The sequence below is a fragment of the Alligator mississippiensis genome, chromosome 11 (assembly GCF_030867095.1).
Source record: "Alligator mississippiensis isolate rAllMis1 chromosome 11, rAllMis1, whole genome shotgun sequence".
NCBI lineage: Eukaryota > Metazoa > Chordata > Crocodylia > Alligatoridae > Alligator > Alligator mississippiensis.
The window spans coordinates 69,759,076-69,777,479 of NC_081834.1; positions in this window are offsets into that span (position 1 = coordinate 69,759,076).

Sequence of the window (18,404 nt, forward strand, 5' to 3'; positions counted from 1 at the left end):
GACTGATATCACTTTCCCAAATCGATTCAGCCAAAACTGATTTAAAGATTCGTCCACTGCCAAATTCGCTGAATCTCCGAATTGAACAGGCCCGATCCCCAAACCGCTCTCCCAGCCCCATAAATGGCTGCCCCACCCAGTCCCAGCATCCCAGGACCTTAAAAAAATAAATAAATAAAAAAACAAGAAAAAAACAAGAAAAAAAAAATAAAAGACCTCCATTCACTGTCTCCTGCCAGGCAGCGGTGTGATCTTCACAGCCCCCCATTACCTTGTGCTGTGTTGGGGCTCTTCCATGAGCTCCCAGAGGCTGCAACAGCTGCTGCAGTAGCTGGTGGGTGCAGAGCTTTTTTTCTTTTTTTAAGTGTAGGTTAACCTCAAGGTTACTGTGCATTAAAAAAAGGCCCAGTGGGTGCGTCTACACAAGACACTACTGCACAGTGGTTACTGAATATGTATTTCATACTTGTATAAGTTAAGTATTAAATAAATGCACAGTAACCAGAGTAACAACACAGGAGCAGCAGTGAACACCTTTTATGTGACGCTACTCTGCAGTAGCCTAATATTACTGTTAATTTTTTTTTGGTGTACTAGGCCAGGCAATATGCCAGAATTCAGATCCTCAAGGTGCCAATAGCCCTGGGATCTCCCTCAGGCAGATTTGCTGAATGGGGTGTCCCTGGGAGGGGTGTGGCCCTTACGCTCACCGTCCAAGCATTTACTCCACAAGCTCAATGAACAGATGAGTTTCTTTATTATATATATACACACAGGAAGAGAGAAATTAATAAAAAAGAAGGCATATATACATATATATGTTATCAATAGAGAATAATGAAACCAATCATTTGAAAACAATCTAGCAATGTAACCATAAGTGAATAAATCTAATACAGGGGGTTGTTCCCTTACACCAGACTCCCACACTGATTACACTCGCATGGTCATATCCTTTTGATAAAAAAAAAAAAAAAAGTTTCCTTTTAGAATTAAACCTCCCCTCTCATTGTAATAAATAGCAACAACATTTATTACTTGGATCCGCCACTAGATGGTGGGAGGATGGCTCCTGTCGTTCTTGAGATTTTGAGCCCCCTTCATCAGCACCGCGGCCACTTCCAGGACCACCGTGGCTGCTTCCTGGTCAACACCATCAGCCCCCCTACCAGTCAGCAAAATTGGACGTGAGGGGACCCCTACCCTCCCAGTCGCTGACTGATTACTGGGGGGGCATGTGTCCCCCCCCACCCAACTAAGGTGGCACCAGTCACCCATGCCTGCAGAGTTCTGACCTGGCAGCTCCCAAACAGCCTACCGGCTGAGGCTGACTGTGCCCACCTCTGCTCAAAGAGGCTTTCCTGGGCTGCCTTTGCGCGAGCAGCTAACTGGGTCTGCCCCGCTCCCGTGGGAGGGTTCCCAGAGGGTGCCCCAGGGGACAGTGGCAGCTCCCCGGAACTCACCAGCCGTGGTCCCAATGGGACCCTCAGCGAAGGGATCCCACTTTCCGCAGCCTCCAGTGCCAACACACCTTTGGCGGGCACTCACGGGGCTCCAGCCTCCCCTACACCCCGGCCAACGCCACCTTGGATCGTGGGTTCTTCAGCCTCTTATCACCGGCCTGAGGACTACGCATCCCGAGGCCCCGTTGCCCCTGTGGGCTTCCTCACCAGCCTCCCTGCTGGCTCCTCCTCCGGCTCCCTCGCCAGTGTCCCTGCCGGCTCTTCCTCTGGCTCTCTCGCCAGCATCTCTGCCGGCTCTTCCTCCGGCTCCCTCGCTGGTTGGTCCAGTCCCCGCTTCCTTATCAGCTCCAGCACGGGCTTCGCAGCTGAGATCCCCACAGCTGCGGCTCTCCTCATCCTCACCGCTCCCGGCGCTGCTGCAGTTTACCCTGCCTAAAGCAGAGACACCCCGTGGGTGCCTGCTTCCGGCCTCGGGCTTCCCTCTGGCTCTTGCATCCTCCTGCAGCCCCCCTGTGCTCTCGGGGCTGTGCTTTATTCCCGCCGGGTGGTGCCTCTCCCTGACGTCACTCGGCCCCAGCTGAATGTAAGCACGGCAGATAAACCGTGCGGGTGGTTTCTCGGCGTGCGTGCCTCTCCCACCCTTGACTCCTGCAAAGGGTAAGTAGGTGCTTTCCTTGGGTTTGGGCCGGGGTTTCCCTCTAGCTCCGGCGTCCCTGGGACACTGACCATTCCCTTTCCCTCTTCTCCTGGGGACACTTGTGTCTGGAAGCTGCACAGGTCCATGCCTCATGACGTGATTAGCTCCTGGTGGTGCTATACATGCTCTTCCTTGTCCTGATGTTGACTCCAAAAGCAAGTCTCACTTCCCATTCTAGTGCAGGGGTAGGGGGGGGCTGTACCTCTGCCCCCATCTCTCCCAAAGCTGGATTTGGATCCTCCTCTCCAGTCCTAGGATTCTCCTGTGCAGCTGTTACACTACTCTGCAGTAGCATCTCAGCACAATATGGCAAAATATTGTTGCATGGTAAAAACTATCAAACCGCTAAACTGCACCTGGCCACATGTATACACATGCACCTGTGTCAGGAACAAATCTGCTCCCAGTGGGAGCAGTTGAGTGCAGGGCTTTTCCTGCCCATCTGCTCTGCTTTGCCACCCTGCAGCAGCCAGGGTGAGCTCCAGGATTCTCTGTTGGCAGCCCTGGGCTGGCAGGGGGCACAGGGGTCAGGCCTGAGTTTTGAGAGAGCTGGGAACTGTCCTGAACTGAGGGACACCTCCCAGCTGCATAGATCTTGGGATCCTAGGCCCTGTGAAGCCCTTGTCTTCTGAGCAGATCTGAAAGCAGCAGAAGCTCACACATCCCTGCTGCAGGGAAATACCAAAATCAGCCTTCCCGTGAATCAGACTGGGAATGGCTGGGGGCTGCACACGCTGTACTTATTGCCCTTTAAATTGACCAGTGCTGCAGTGGGGGGAGAAGGAACCAGGCTCAGACCCACCAGCCAGTTACGGGACCTCATTCAGCAGGACCAGCCATGACCACTCTGCCACCCACCTACCCTCCAAGGGTCTGGCCTTTGATCCTCGTTGTTACATGTGATCCTTGTTTCCCACATTGGCATGCTGATGATGTCTTTAACAAACCTTACAGGAAAGTCCTGTTCCCGCTTTCCCCTCCTGTGTCCCCTCTCCCCAGTCCTGGCAGTGCTTACTGTCCCTTCCCCCACTCCACACACACTCGGGCACAAGGCATCACCCCAAGCCAGCACCACTGAGCTGGACTGAGATCCTGATCTGTACACAGGAGCCATGGACAGGTCTCCCACCCCACCCCCCATCCTCTGTGGCCCCCCACTGCCTAGGATGACTGGGAGCAAACTGCTAATCTAATGCCATCTACTCTAATTCTGCACCCAGGAACAAGAAACTCAAGCAAGAACTGTGCTGGAGTTCATTCAGCTGTGCTAGTTGCATGAATAGATGCACCCAGAGAGCAGCGTTCTTGTATTAGGACCAAAGATAGCCCTGGAGGAAGCAATACTCTCCCTTCCAGTCCTAGGATCTTATGAATATTTTGAAACAGGCAAGTGAGTTTGAGACCTTAAATCTCATTTAAAGTAAGCACCTAACTTTCTTTAGGGAATCTTTTAAAAACCACAACTTGCAGTGGTGAACAGATATCTGTGGCTCTGAATTTTTTTTTTTTTCCCCAGTGATGTGGCAACCCTCCCTTACTATGATCAAAACATAGTAATGTGTTTTGTGATCAGTAGCAAAGTTGATCAGGAAATTTCCCTTAAAACACTTTTTTTTTTTTTTTGGAAAGTGCTGTGTTAGTATCACTGGGCAAGTTCACAAAACCTTAGTTCATGCATGTGTGAAGGGGTGGAACTCGAGTTGACATGAGTATTAGAAGGACTTCTAGTTCCCATCTGTCTGTCTACCCTCTAAAAGGAAAAAGAAAAAAAAAAGACATTGTGTAATAAGACACACAGTAATCCTGTCTCTGTGTCCATTCACTTGCAGTTGACTGTTTTAATCCGCAGTATAAATTCATGGTGATATTACAATGATAATTATAATAAACTCATAGGGTTAGAAGGGGCATCAAGGATCCTTTGGTTCACCCCACTGTACAAATGCAAGACTGTTACTCCTAAATCATCCGTGAGCAATGACTATCCTCTTTTTGAAAACCTGAAATGAAGAAAGCTCCACAACGACCCTGGGCAGTCTGTTCCACGTCCACACTGGTCTAGAAACAAGGGTGCTTTTCCCCCTGAAATATAAACTAAATATACTTTGCTGTCTTCTGAAGATTGATGTCCTTCCCTATTCAACAAGGGAGAACAATTGTTCACCCTTTTCTTTACAGCAGTTTTTCAGGTATTTCAAGACTGCTGTGATCTGCCTTTTAATTACCTTTTCTGCAAGCTAAATAGTTCTCTCAATCTCTTTTTAACATGGCTTGCCTTCCAACCATTTATCATTTTTGTCACCTATCACTGAACTTTTCTAACTTCTTCATATTCCTTCTTAAAATGTGAAGCCTAGAAATTCACACAGCAGTTTAGGTGAAAACTAATTAGCACCATGTAGAGTGGTACTATCAGCTCCCATGTTTTCCATCTAATACTCCTGTTGTTGCAGCCCAAACTGCATTAATGTTTCTGTAGCTACATCAAATTGCTGGTTCATGTTGAGTCTGTGATCCACCAGACCCCACAGATCCTTTTCAAGAATCATACTACCCAGCCATTTATAACTCAATTTGTACCTGTGCTTTTGATTATTCTCCCCTATGTGCAGCAACTTGCATTTATTTCCCTGGACTTCATCTTCTTGTTTCTTGTTCAGCTTCCCAGTCTATCCACATCCATCTGAATTCTACGCCTATCCTCCAAAGTGTCTATGGTTCATCCCACCTTCCAGTATCTGGATATTTGTCTATATCCAAATAATGGATTACACCAACTGGTAAACAAAAGTCTTCAATTCCTCATCTTGCAATTCATGGCATTTATTTTAGGTGCCACAGTCAGTAAAATGCATGCATGAAACATTACTTCCCCACTTCAACAATTTTAACACAAAATGACCCAAGTCAAGTGTCATTATATGTACAAAGCTACAGAATTAACCCACTACCTTCATTTTTTGTAAATAGGTTGTACACTATAGTATGAAGACAATAATTTCATCAGTTAATTATAAAAGAAATGTAAGTAAAGCAAAGTCATGAAACAAAGATGGGCATATTGGTTTTGGAGAGGATCACCCCATGTCTTCCACTTGGTTTTGTCACCTGGGGTGCCTATAGACATACAGCAAGGCATGTGGGAACAGACTTGAGTCTGCTTCAGCTTGGCAAATACCATGCTCCAGCAGACTCCAGCATCACGTGTATCATTGTCCCTGCACTGAAAAATGGTGGCCGGGGTGCTTTAACTAAAGCTCTTTCAATAAGCTGTAGTTAAAGCACCCCCACTGCCATTTTTCAGCATGGGACACTAATTATAACTCCCAGAGCATCACATCCATCAGAATGGCTCTTGAAGCCACTCTACACATGTGCTTTGTGGGGGGGGCGGGGGGTTGTGCTTGAGTTAAACACCCATGGTTTTGTCTCTCACACTGCTGGACATCTTCACACACTACACGGACTTTGGCAGAGCTGGCCAGGCTAGCCCCCGCCTTGTGCAGGACGGGGTTGTCCTGTCCTGGTATCTCCAGCCTCGGGCACTGGGCACTATCAGGGATGGGATACAGGATATGATGGACTAGATGGTGAAGGGGCTGCTACAGGCAGGGGATGAGTCCAGCTGGGTGAGGCAGACCGTGAGCTCACAGGCATCAGTCGGTAGGAGATCAGCCATTGGGCCAGAGGGGCAGTGACCTCATAGAGGGATGACATCACCCTGCACAACCAGTTCCAGAGCCCCAGGCCAAAGGCTCAGAACTGAACACACCTTCGTGGTGGCAGGTCTCTCTGGCTGAAGCTGATACAGGTGAGGGAGAATCTGATTCCTATTTCTAGTCGCAGGACCACCCGTCTTATCTGCCCATCCCTCCTGCCCCACAGGTGCCACCCCAGAAGCTCTCAGGTTTGGGCCAAGCGGTGCAGTTGGGCCCCTCTCTCTTCTTGGTCCCCAACCCTTCCTCATGGTTAATGAGTTCAGGGCTGTGGCCCTTCTGAGTCACAGGCTGTAATTCAGACCCAGGTCACAGGGCCCTGGCACGCAACAACACGAGAGTAACTTTGGTGTAAGAGCCAGTTATGATCTATGCCAAATGTCAGCCAGTTCAGGCCCCCTGAAATGTTTGGACTGGGGATGAAATGCCTAGATGTCCCCTTTGAATGGGTGGTAGCTTTGATCCCCATATTCCCCTGCAGCTCTGTCCATCTTCCCAGCTGTCTGCCACTCTGACTTGGAGCAAACCTTTAGTTTTCAGTACAGCAGCACCGGAGTCAGACCGCTGCACATTGAGCAAGAGCTCCCCCCACCCTCCTCTGACATCCACAGGGGCCTTTCCACCCTCCCTTACTTCTCGCTTCCCTTCTCCTCCTGCATCCCCTAGTCCTACCCCTGGTTGTGCAGAGCAGCTGTGCTTGCTTGAAGGGATCTGGGGGGACTGGGCGGGCTCAGGTGGGTGGGCAGGAAGGAGAAGGGTTGGGCAGGAGGAGGAGGGGGTGAGGAAGTCAAGCATGTGGCTAGGGACTCTGTTTCTCTGTGCCTGACACAGGCAGTGTAAGTGAGAAGGAAGAGGGTGGTGGGGACACTTTTGGGGGTGACTTTTATTGGACCAGGTGTCAAATTTGGGAGCAATGTTAGAGAAAAAACACAGAAGAAGGGCACCTGGTGCCCAGAAACTTCTCTAACTAAGCAAAAAGACTGCAACAAAGAGAAAAAACATGGCACAAAACATAGAAATTGAAGTGGGGAATACTTTCCCAACCATACGGTGGGTCCAAGAAAAGATGTCACTAAAATCATTTTGATCCTTGCATATTGCCTAGACTACCATGGCTACAACAGTACTTCAACCCTACTGGGAGGAAGGATATGGCCTTTATTCAAATAAGTCAGGCATAGCCAATCATGGGGCACAGCATCTGATGCTAGGAGACAATTGCCACGTGGTTGCTTAGCACAAGGTGATTGTGACCCAACGGACTGTCCACCTCTCCGGCCACCAGTTTAGAGAGAGGTGTGTGTGGGGCGGGGGGGGGGGGGGACACTTTATGAGTAAGGCTCGCAGAAATTTGCTGAGAGTGCAAGAGTGGGGAGACTCATGGGTATTCAGGATTCTGAAGAGGGCTTCACTCAAGTGACCCCACGGCCCTGTGCACACTCTCTGCCCCCAACAAGCCTGACCTCTGCTTTGGGGTCCCCTCCAACTTGACCTGGTCCCAGTGCCATTTTCCCTCATTCCTGACTCCCTGCCCAGCATCCAAGCACTCAGTTGGATATCTCAGAACCCACTGCAAGGCCTTACTATAAAATGCATGGAGAAGGTGACCTAGAACATCTCCTAGAAAGGAGAGAGATGGAGCATGCTCCCCGTCCTGGCTCATCAGGGGAAGGGGCATCCTTCCCCTCTCATTCTGCCTTTGCAAAGGCAGGACATAGCCCATGTTGATTCATCAGCAATACACTCCCCTGTAACAGTTTGCCAACCTCCAAGCTCTAGTTCACAAATGGTATTAGCAACTTCTTGGAATCTGTTCAAAAAAGCCTTAATCCCTTTAGCAAAAAGAAACTCAGGTAAACAGGGGAGTGGAGCAGACACTGATTGCAGCAGAAGTGATAGTAACCCACCATTTCCGTGTTTCTCAGCAGATTCAGCCAAGGTTTCGACAGAGTACAAAAAACTCAAAAGCTTCTCAGAAAAAAAATTCAGATGGATGGACCTAAAAAAACAAAAAGCAAAAAAACCCAAAATGTGCTTCGTAAAGCAATGAAGGTTAGAAAGAAAGCCACAGTACAATTTCCATATATATGTGTAGATATCATATATACCTTAACAAGGCGAGCGTAAATGGCTAGAGTCAATAGTAGCCTATGGGTCTGCTGGCAATTCTATCTAGATGGTCACAGAGAAGTTGGTGACTGCAGCCCCAATCTAACAAGATGCATGTGCCTTATTTCAAGCATGTCTGTGATTCCAGTGAGCTCAACAGGTCTGTTCCTTGCTTGCTTCTTAGCACGGTGCATCAATGTTTGTGCTACAATGCTCCAAGGTCCTGATCTCCTGGTATTGTCTCCACTGTTGCATCTGTCTTTTCACTGTCTTTCCAGTAAAATGGTTATGTATCTCGGGCAAAACTCTGGCTACACCAAAGTCACTGTCCAAACTCCCATTTAATTCAGTAGGGCCAAGCTTTTACCCTTACTCACCCCCAGAGTTGGGCTTTTATAGCAGAGCCTGCGACACAAATTCCCAGACCTGCAAGCAGTTTACACTCAACAGTTCGGACTGTCCTAGACTTTACTGCTTTTCATGTCAGGTAACCAGCAGCCTAGATTTGTGCCAATTGCTAATAAAGGCACAAACAAGAAAAGATCCTCTTCCCAGGTAAGAAGTCAGGGCATGGGGAGATGTCAGAACTGGAAGATGACCTGCACCTGCCATGACATGTATTGTTGTGCAGGACTCGCCCGCCCAAATAGCATAATTCCCCACAATCTTCAATGCTCTTTTTCGAAACAAGCAAGTAAGATATAGTGCTAGAAGATGTGCAGTGTTGGGATGGGTTGTGTGACAGATACCCTCTGCTTAACACCAAGGGAAACAATGGCGTGGCCAAACTACCGAAGGCACTACAGCCCGGTGGCCACAGATTAATAGAAAGTGGAACTGGGTCAAAGCTGCTAAGTGCAAAATGGGGGCAAAACTATTTTCCTCCTGCACTGGAGCGAGGGTGCTCATTAGCAAAAGCCTGCACTGTCCTTGAAAAACATAAAAGCTGAACAGCAGACAGTGTTTAGATGCCTCATTGTGAGGAAGAGCAGAGGGCGTCACTGCCCAGGCAAAGCACAGCCTTTGAGTTTTTGTAGGAGATGGATTAAACTTCTGCAAATGAATTGTTTCATTTTCTGTAAGGGGAAGCAAGCTAGCTGATAAGTGCTTTCTCGGCGGAGGGGGCGTGGGTGAACATTAGATCATCTCTTGGCTTCTGTGGGGGAACCCTGGCCCCGCTGAAATCATTGATAAACCTCCCCGGGCCTTAAAAGATGGTCAGCATTTTCTTCCATGGTCTACATGTCAGCCCTTCAGAAACAAGCTCAGGGAGAAGCAATGCTGACCCTAGTTGGTCCTTCACTGACCTTTTCTAAACTGGCCCTTTCTTTATTTCCTATATTTATTCTGTTAGATTTATATCCCACCCTGACCCCAGCGCTCATTCCTGCCCAGGCAGGGGGTTGGACTCAGTGGTCAGTTGAGGTCCCTTCTGACCTGAGCATCTATGAATTGAGGTTGCTTTTCATGGGGGGCTTTTATTATTTATCCTAGAAGTCTGTATCACACCCAGGAGAGCACTGTTGTCCTGTGCAGAAGGGAGAATGAAGGAATTAATTAACACTTTACTACCCTTTCTCATTTGTTCCTGCTACAGAAAAACAAGACCAAAGAAATGACTGATGCAGTTACAAATATAATGACATGGTTTGTGGATGAGGTAACAGATATCCTCTATCCAGCCATAATGGAATATAAAGAGAGAAAAATAACCAAGAGAGATATGAGAGACGAGGAGGCCAGTGCCAAAAAGTGTGTCTGCACAGGCAGAAAGATAACACCCGGCAGCTCACCAGGATGTGGGAAGAAAGGGAGTAGAGGAAAACTAACCTCACTTTTTTTCTCAACACTCACCTGGCCTGTCTCCAACTCTTGGCAGAGAGGTCTGGGAAGACAATCTTCCCAAACCTGAACTGGCAGCAGTACCTCCTCGTCCGGCTAATCATCTCTCCCGTTTGTGCAGGGACAGTGTGTGCAGGAGAGCTCAGTTTGAGCATCCCAGGTAGACTATCCAAGCTGAGCAATTTCCCCATGGCCAAAGATACTTTCAATACAAATCGACACAAAAAAATGGCCTATTAGAAACCCATCTCATTAGGGAGGATTCCTCTGATGTCGCACAAGATTGCCCTAAAACAGGCATGCTTAGAAAATTATTCTCACCGATCAATGCCCAGGAACGAGCACTCAGTTCTGGGGAACAGGTCCAAAGGGAAGTGCAAATGCCAAGACAAGTTCAGGTCCCCGAGCTTGCAAACACCCACTCAGGGGGCATCAGATAGGTGCATTACCACACAGGAGCTCTGGGACTCAAACCTCCTCCATCCTCGCAGGACGTACTCATCAAGCTAAGGGCAGTCTGGTCCAGCACGACTCTATCCTGGCTTGGCAAACAGCTTTCGAGAAAGCCCTGCTTGTCATCATGCAGAAAAATATTCCCTGAAGAGGAAGCACCACTGCCAAGATACACCATTGAGCCTCAGCCCTGGCACTCACCTGCCAGTATCTGTGCCGACGCCTTTTTCCACAACACATATGATGACCTAATGAACAAATGTGTCCCTTCCCAAAACGTCCTTGCTCAGGACAGCGCGATCCTTGGATGCGATTCTTCACATTTCAGTACACACCTGGTCGATTCGTTGTTAAGTAAGCTGTCTGGATGTCAGGCCACAGTCCGGCAGCCTTCGGGAGGATCAGGGTCTCTTCCCTGACATAGATACCTTGACGGCCCAAATTATTCACTCCAGTTTGTCTGACCTTCGGCATGAAAGTGCTCCTAAAGTCATAGCTTGTGAAAACAGGAAAAGCAATAGTGTTAGGCCCCAGCTCAAGTCTGGGTTCGTGCCCGGTATGCAAAGGCCAATAAAGATACCAGGGGTGAAAGTATAAAAAAAGATTTATTGCTAGCAATAAAAGGTGCAAGCGGAATAATCTCACCGAACAAGCACACCAGATATGCAATACTAAGCCCCTTATATACAAGGGTTTGAATCTTCATAAGCATCCTTGTTTGCTAATTGGCTAAAAAGGAGTGACGCAAGGAGTTCTTTACTGAACATGTCTCTATACCTGTGTTTTAGCTAAGTATCTCATTAACATACATACATGTTTCATTAGCATATTTCTTCCCCACCTAGGGGTGTGATTTTTAGTATTTTAATGAGCTCTTTGTCCCAGTACCTCTGATTCTGTTTTTGTTTTCAAGCTTCCTCTATCTAAGACTCTCTGCTCCTTATCATTGCAGATGGGCATTCGTCACATAACATTCACTTTTGCTTAGACTTTGCATAGTAGTTTCTAGGTCGAACCTCACAATAGGAGTGTGTCAGCAGAGGGGTTAAGTGTTTTGCAAAGGAGACAAATCACTGATCACCAATGCTTAGCAAAAGCACCCCCTCCAGCTCGGTACAAACCTCTAGAGCCTGGGAAAATGGATGAGAAGCTTTCGGAGGATGCTACCAAAAGCACCTCCTAGTGCCAAAGTCCCACACCATCTACTCTGGAGTTCTGGTTCAGATATTCGGAAGATATAATCAGCAGTCTTTTCTCTGATATTCTCCCTGCCGCCGCCAGCACATCTTCCCTGAAAGAAAAGAAAATGGAGCTTGCAGGATTTGACTTGCTTCACCTGAAGGTAATCCAAGACGTGATGGCAAAAATCTCTGAAGACAATGACTCTTGTAGCCAGCACACTGACCATCCGCATGCCAGAGAGGATGCTATGATTCAAACCACTGCTGATTCGGTTTACAACAGGCTTTTGGCACAGTTTCAGTCACAAGTCAGCATGCAGAACTGCTTAAGAAATGGGTGCCTGGTTCTTTCCGAAGCGCTTTGTGACTTGGTCTTCCAAGAGGTTTCCGGAAGTCCATTGCAGAGCTCTCTTTCTGGGGAATCACCACTTCACTGCTGTGCCAAAGCAGACAATATTGTTGGAGATACACCCAGAGATGTTTCTGAGCCTCTGGAGAACCCAAACACCCCACCATCAGACCTGAGTAAGATAGTTCCTCTTATCGAAAAACTAGCAAGAAACCTGCCCACATTTTCTTCCCTCTTTCCCATTGTGGAGATGGATGCAGAAAATACTTTGGTGCTGAAGGATGCAACTAGAAAAATACTACTGGCTTTGCAAGTGCTCCTCTCAAAACAGCAGATGAACATGGATGAACATATCAGTGAAGAAGATCTTTTGCATGCTGAAGAGAGCCAGGCCATGGGAGACCTGTTCAATTCAGCTTGCACAAGCACTGCACAGCCTGCTGACTTGGGCATTTTTGTTGGCAGACACCTAACAAATCAGAAAGATGTTATAGCCCACAGGATAGCAGCTTCAATAGCAAAAGAAGTTGCCAAACCTGAGTTTTAAGCCAAGTCAGAGGATACCTCAGCTTCAACACCAGAAGGTATGAAGATTGCGAACAAACTCTGTAGCAATCTTGACATGATAAAGGAGATTCCCAAACCAGGTCTAAACCCATGCATTCCCACGGTACCCATGATGTTTGTGGGGGAAATATTAAGTAGACTCCTGGCAAAAGCCTTAATTTCAACTGCTGGCAGAAGCTCACAGCAACAGAGATGTTTATCAAGGGCTGAAGTGAACTCACTTGCTGAGAACCTGAACCAGGCCATGGAAGAAGGCCTGTCCAGACATCAAATCAGCCTTGTGCCGGCTACAGGGGAAGAGCCGCCACTACATCCAGAGCAGGAAGGAGCACTTATTCCTGGAGGTCGAAAGTACTACCTGATTATGCCACAACAATGAGCAAGATCTGTACAATGACGTAACAGGTTTTGATGCACATCTTCCACAAGACATGGTTACCGTCATAACTGAGGAAATCTCTGATTGCCCCCTTTTACGGGTGGTGAGCAACCGACTGAGCCAAAGCATGACAGACCCAGACAGGCTTGACGACGAGGCTCTTTCCCAGTCATCTATTAGTGCAGGGCCTAAGTCATGGCGCGATGAAGAGGCAGTCCCGGGTACAAGTGCAGACAAGACCCCAACAGGGACAGAGGAGTTAGCCACGCTGAGAGCTCTTCAGCCCAAGGTGGACCTCCTCGCACACCTGGCAGCTTGCTGCACTGTGGATGAGGAGGGAGAGGAGAGGGTGGAAGATGACCTTGAATCATAGCAGCAGTGGGAGGAGGACAAAGAGCTGCAGCAGATCAAGGAGACCACTCCAGTCAAATCCTCTCCGTATTTGTGGAGCCCGTTGGGTTCATTTATGGACACTGAACCATCAAGGTAACTTTTTCTGGCAGTGCAGCGAGAGTGGGAGCTGTGGTGGAGGGGGATCATCTGGGGTCTCTGGACAGATCGGTCCCTGCGTTAGACTGGGTTTGGTATGAAGGTGCACAGGGCTCTACCCCGCTCTCTGCTTGCTTGTAACCAGAACTGTTTACTGGTGCAACACAGTGGGACCAGACGGTGTCATGGACTCTGCACTTCCTACACGGCTCATTTACTCTGCCATCATCTGTGCGCTTCCTCCCTATGCCCAGATCATGCTCCACAGCCACAGCTGGTGGGAGGACGTGTTCAGCAGAGGGGCATTAGAGCAAGGGCATCTCTCCCAGCTACATCAGCTGTACATCCAGACTCCACTGGGAGAAAATCCTTTGTGAGGCTGGGGGACTGGTCTTGGCCCCTCCAATATTTTCACCGGCTGCTTCCAACTATTTAGTTTGAAGAAGTGAATGTTTCCCGCTGCAGGAGGGGAGACCTTCCTGGGTGCATCTGTCCCAGCACACATGGGCATCCCTAGCAGCGCTGTCCCTGGGGCAGCACTGGGCCAAAAGGCAGGCCACACCTGGGGTTTCTCCACTTCCGACTGCGATACAGCTAGGACAGGGAGCAAGCCTGAGGACGGTCTGCCCCTGCTTACCAGAAGGGCATTAACTGGCCCGCCCCCTTGCCTGGGAAGCAGCAGACATGGGTCTGAAGTCCTGCTGACCCAGAAACAGCTTGAACCTGCTTTGTCTTTTCCCAGCACCATGCTCTAACCACTAGGTCATAATCCAGGCTTTGCTTAGAGCTCTCCCCATCTCTCCTCTCCAGGCTTGCTCCCCTGGCAGCCAAAACAGGGAGGTAAGTGGGGATATGATATGGTCCAAGTTTTTATCCTGGTTCCCAATGCAAAGAAGAAACCCAGGTGTTATGTAGCCATTTCAGCCACCAAATATGAAGTTAAATTCAAAGGGTGGTCCTATTCCACTGCTGAGAATTACAGTCTCAAACCGTGTAAGGCCAAAGCAATGCAGTTTCACTGGTGAACAGTACATTGGACTGGGCCTATGAGACCTGTGAGATGAAGTGTGTCACCCAAGGCCACCCAGCAGAACAGTGGTAGAGTCCCAGGCAGCTTTCCAGCCTGTACGTCCCCAGCCATGTAGTATTTCAGCAGGACAGTGCCCTCGCCTCCTGTTTCTAAAGCACGTCTTTGTGCTGAGCACGTTGTCAGTGTGGAGAACAAGAAACAAAGATGAAAAATACTATTGAAATGCTAATGTTATGACCCTTTACTCCTGCTCATCTCTAAATTCAAAAAACTCTTTCCTTTTGTTTTTAGTGTGGCTGTTGAAGGACTATCAGCATCACTGGAAGCACATACATCGCTTGAATGTATGCAATTTGCATTTTTTTTAGGGTTTCATTTATTTCTCTTAATGTCTCTACAATTGTCTATCACTTCTTTCATTCCTTTCAACCCAGCAATCATTTGGCTGGTGAAAGACCATCTCCAAAAGAGCAGTCTAGAGGATAGTTATACTACCCGTGTGGGGGATTTGTCCAGAACAGACTTTTTCTGGCAAAGGGAGTCATGTTTGAAAGGGAAGCTCATCACACCTTCCCCACGGTTTTCCTTCTGTCTGGCAGTTCCCTGCACAAACATCCCCACTAACAGCCTGCACAATTAATCTGAAGTTGTACCTGATCTGTGGGTGTGGAAGAACCAGCTCGTTCATAAGGCATCCCCCACATGTGCATCACTGTTAGGACAGCACAACGGGGCCCTTGCTTCCAGGCACTAGGCAGTATACGAGCATGGCCCAGAGGCAGCACCAAAACACGTGAAAACAGAGACAAACCTGCTCCAGAAAAAAAAGAGAGCACGCAGTGGTTCCTTCTAAGCAGTGGCCATGCCTGTGTGCTTCAGTACTGCACCAGGGATTGCCACAGCGAGAGTTGCAGCATGAGCTCTGCACAAGTTGTCCCTCCCCTGCAATGGGAATCAGGTGGCTTGTGTGCATCAGGAGGCTCAGCCAGGAGCAAGAGCTGCCTGGATCCAAGCAGCACCGCACCGCCGGGTGGGGATATGGCATCAGGCGAGGAAGGCAGTGTGCACAGAAGCAGGCACAGTGCACCTCACCGCAGCCCTCCCTGCTGGGGCACAAGCGGCCGAGACAGGCCCGTGAGCACAAAACCTCGCAGGACACTGCTTTGCAGTGTTGATAAAACAACACTAGAAACATCAGTCATGAAAGTGGAAATGAGTCCCAGGTGAGCTGACTGTGGATGTGCCTTGGTTTACAGGGATGTCTGCGGACACGCGGCCGGCCTGGGAAAGAGAAGACTCATTAGATAAGGGTGTGGTAAGGATCCTGTCAAGCCTCGGGTAACAACCCTGGGACATTGAGTCTTTAGCTACAGCACCAGGGGTGGAGCTCAAGCTCTCTAAGCAGAAAAAGCAGCATGGTACAGCTGCCTGAGGGGAGCAAACACCAGGACTGAGGACCTGCTGGTGTCCATAACCCCTGCTCGCCCTTGGGAGCTCAGGGCCACCAGGGGCCACCTACAAGCTCCTGCACAGTAGCATGACGGTTACTGACTTCCACGCTATGTTACCATAGCTCATTGCTACTGTGATGAGAGGCTTTTCACGTAGATGTGCCCAGGGAGTGGCTACTGAAAGGGAGAGTGAACAGGGCACGACCAGGGATTTTTTTTCCCCACAATTCCTCTCTTACCTCCAGCCTCCAGCTTTTAAGATCCAGGTAATTTGAATTCAGAGGCTGTGCCCCTAACTTAAGTGTCTGCCTCTTGGTCACTTGGGGCACCCATAGACGTGCCACCAGCCTGCTCTGATGTATTGTCATTACCAGGTATCCGGGTTTTCCATTTCCTATGAAAAGACGGAGTTGACCCCAGGTGTTATCTTTTACCAGTGGCAAACATGAATTTCTTGTTTTACAAGAGCACCCCATGGATTTTGCCTGCAGGCTGGCCAGGACCATGGACATGCATGTGGCCCCAGGCAGCCTGCAGACTAGGTGTAACAGGTACAGGCAAGTGGGAAAAATAGGGGGACTGGGGCACCTATAATGAGGGATCTGGGGCTGGTGCTCCTGCCCCACTGGGTAGGGGTTGGGGCTTAGGGCCCAGGGCTCCTCTGCTCCCTGCTGTGCTGGGTCGAGGGGGAGGGAAGCAGGGCAGCACAAGGACACTGATGCAGGTGATGCTTTGGGAGTTTTGATGGCTGGCTGCCCGGGGGCAGGCAAACCCCATTGGGGATGCAGCCCAGTCTACAGGGGGGGACTGCCTCTTCCCCAGGCAAACCCCGGTGAGGACTGAGGTCAAGGAGGTGTGTTAAACACCCCTTCTCCTGCTCAAACTTCCTGCAGGCTGCAACCATAGTCTACAAATCTCAGAGGCACCTGGAAGCAGGAAAAGGAGGTGATGAGCAAGCCCCAGCACTACAATGAAAGGCAAACCCCCACAGCCCATTCCAGTCTGACAGCCAGGGAGAATCCCTTCCTGACACTTGTGGCAGCCAGCAATGCTCCGAAGCATGAGAAATACCCCATTATGGCAAAGGCACAGCTATTCCTAGTCATCCCTGATGAGGTTTATCCTTCATTTTCTTGAATATCTCCAATGAATGAGAGCCCACAACTCTCCTAGGCAATCCATCCCACCGCCTCACTGATGCCCTTTCATTGATGAACTGATCACCCCAAGGGAAATCTCCAAATGTCATCTCGCTCAAGCAGCTCAGTCCAAGGTAGCAATGGGGTCACGATTGCCCCTCTGAAGCGAGTCAATCGGCCCCTCTCTCGGCTCAAGATTTAGGTGAAGAGTAAGACAGAAGTGAATCCTTTTGATGGCTGAACCAGGTAAATTCAAACCTCAGAAGAGCCTGCCATGCCAACCCATTTGCATCCTTTGCCTTCAATTTCTGGGTCCCAGTCACATGACTCGGGATCCTCTATGAACCTTGGCCTGTGTTTGGGTTGCTCTGCCTCTCTGGGGGGAAACACAGCATCCTGCCCCATTGAGCACTCACCAGCCCATCACCACAGATCCACATGAGGTCACCTGGTGAGGCCAGGGAAGCAGCACAGCTGGCTACCTTTTGACGTGTGCAAGGAGGGTTTCTAGCACTAGTCCTATGGTCTTGGTGCATTGCCCTTGGACAGACAGTTCATGGCAGTGTCCAAGGTCCAGGCCCTGGGCACGGAGAGGATGAGGGTTAGAGGTTGTCAGCAAGGATGTGCTGGGGTGGGATGGGGAGAATGGTCTGAAGGACGGGCTGGTTTCCACCGAGCAGAGTGTAATCCCACCCTCCATTATTCCCCATTTGTAAGGAAGCCCGCTTGGACATGCCTGTTGGTGATGCGTGAGCTAGAGCGGAGTCCCGTTGCCAGCGTGATTGTTGTCATCAGAGCAAGATGAGGCAGCTCTCACGTACACACGGGGACGGGGATGGGGGGCGGGGGGACTCCCCTGGCAGCCCCTTGGAAATGCCCCCAGTCAGTCTGGCTGTGCGTTGCACTCCATGCTACAAATACTGCACCAGACTGCGAGGCATCACACGGGGGGACTGACCAGCTGCGTGGAAAAGGACCTCTGCAAAATGGACCCTTACTGCAGAGTGTTGGAGAGGAATGACTGGGGTCACCTCCCTGTGACCTGCTACCTGATGGGGGTGGGGTGGGGCGGTATCTGAAACAACCTCTATCTCTTCCTAAAAAATATTTCCTAGCTCAATGCCCAGACTCGGGCTGGATGCAGAAAGCTCCCTGCCTGTGTAACTCTGGCACTCAAATATTACAGCCCTGGGGGCCCTGAACTTCCTGTAGTGATCTGGTTTCACTCCTGTCCAGTCAGCCATGGTTCTCAGCCTTCTCCCTCCCAAATATCGGTACACTCTCGCAGGGCAAAGACGAGCTGAATTTCTAATTAAAAAAAAAACAACAAAAAAAAAAACATCCTGGACACATGGGAGGGAAGGAATCCACCCTTTAAAATAAATCAATCAGTCAATCCCCAGGGCTTTTCGACATGAGAAGTTCAGCATTGTTCACCCCTTGGCCCTTCGAGCCAGCTCTCCAGCATGGTGTGGGCAGGGCCTTGAAGGTCTCATTGCAGACTCTGCAGAAGGCATTTCCACCACAGTTACCACTGCA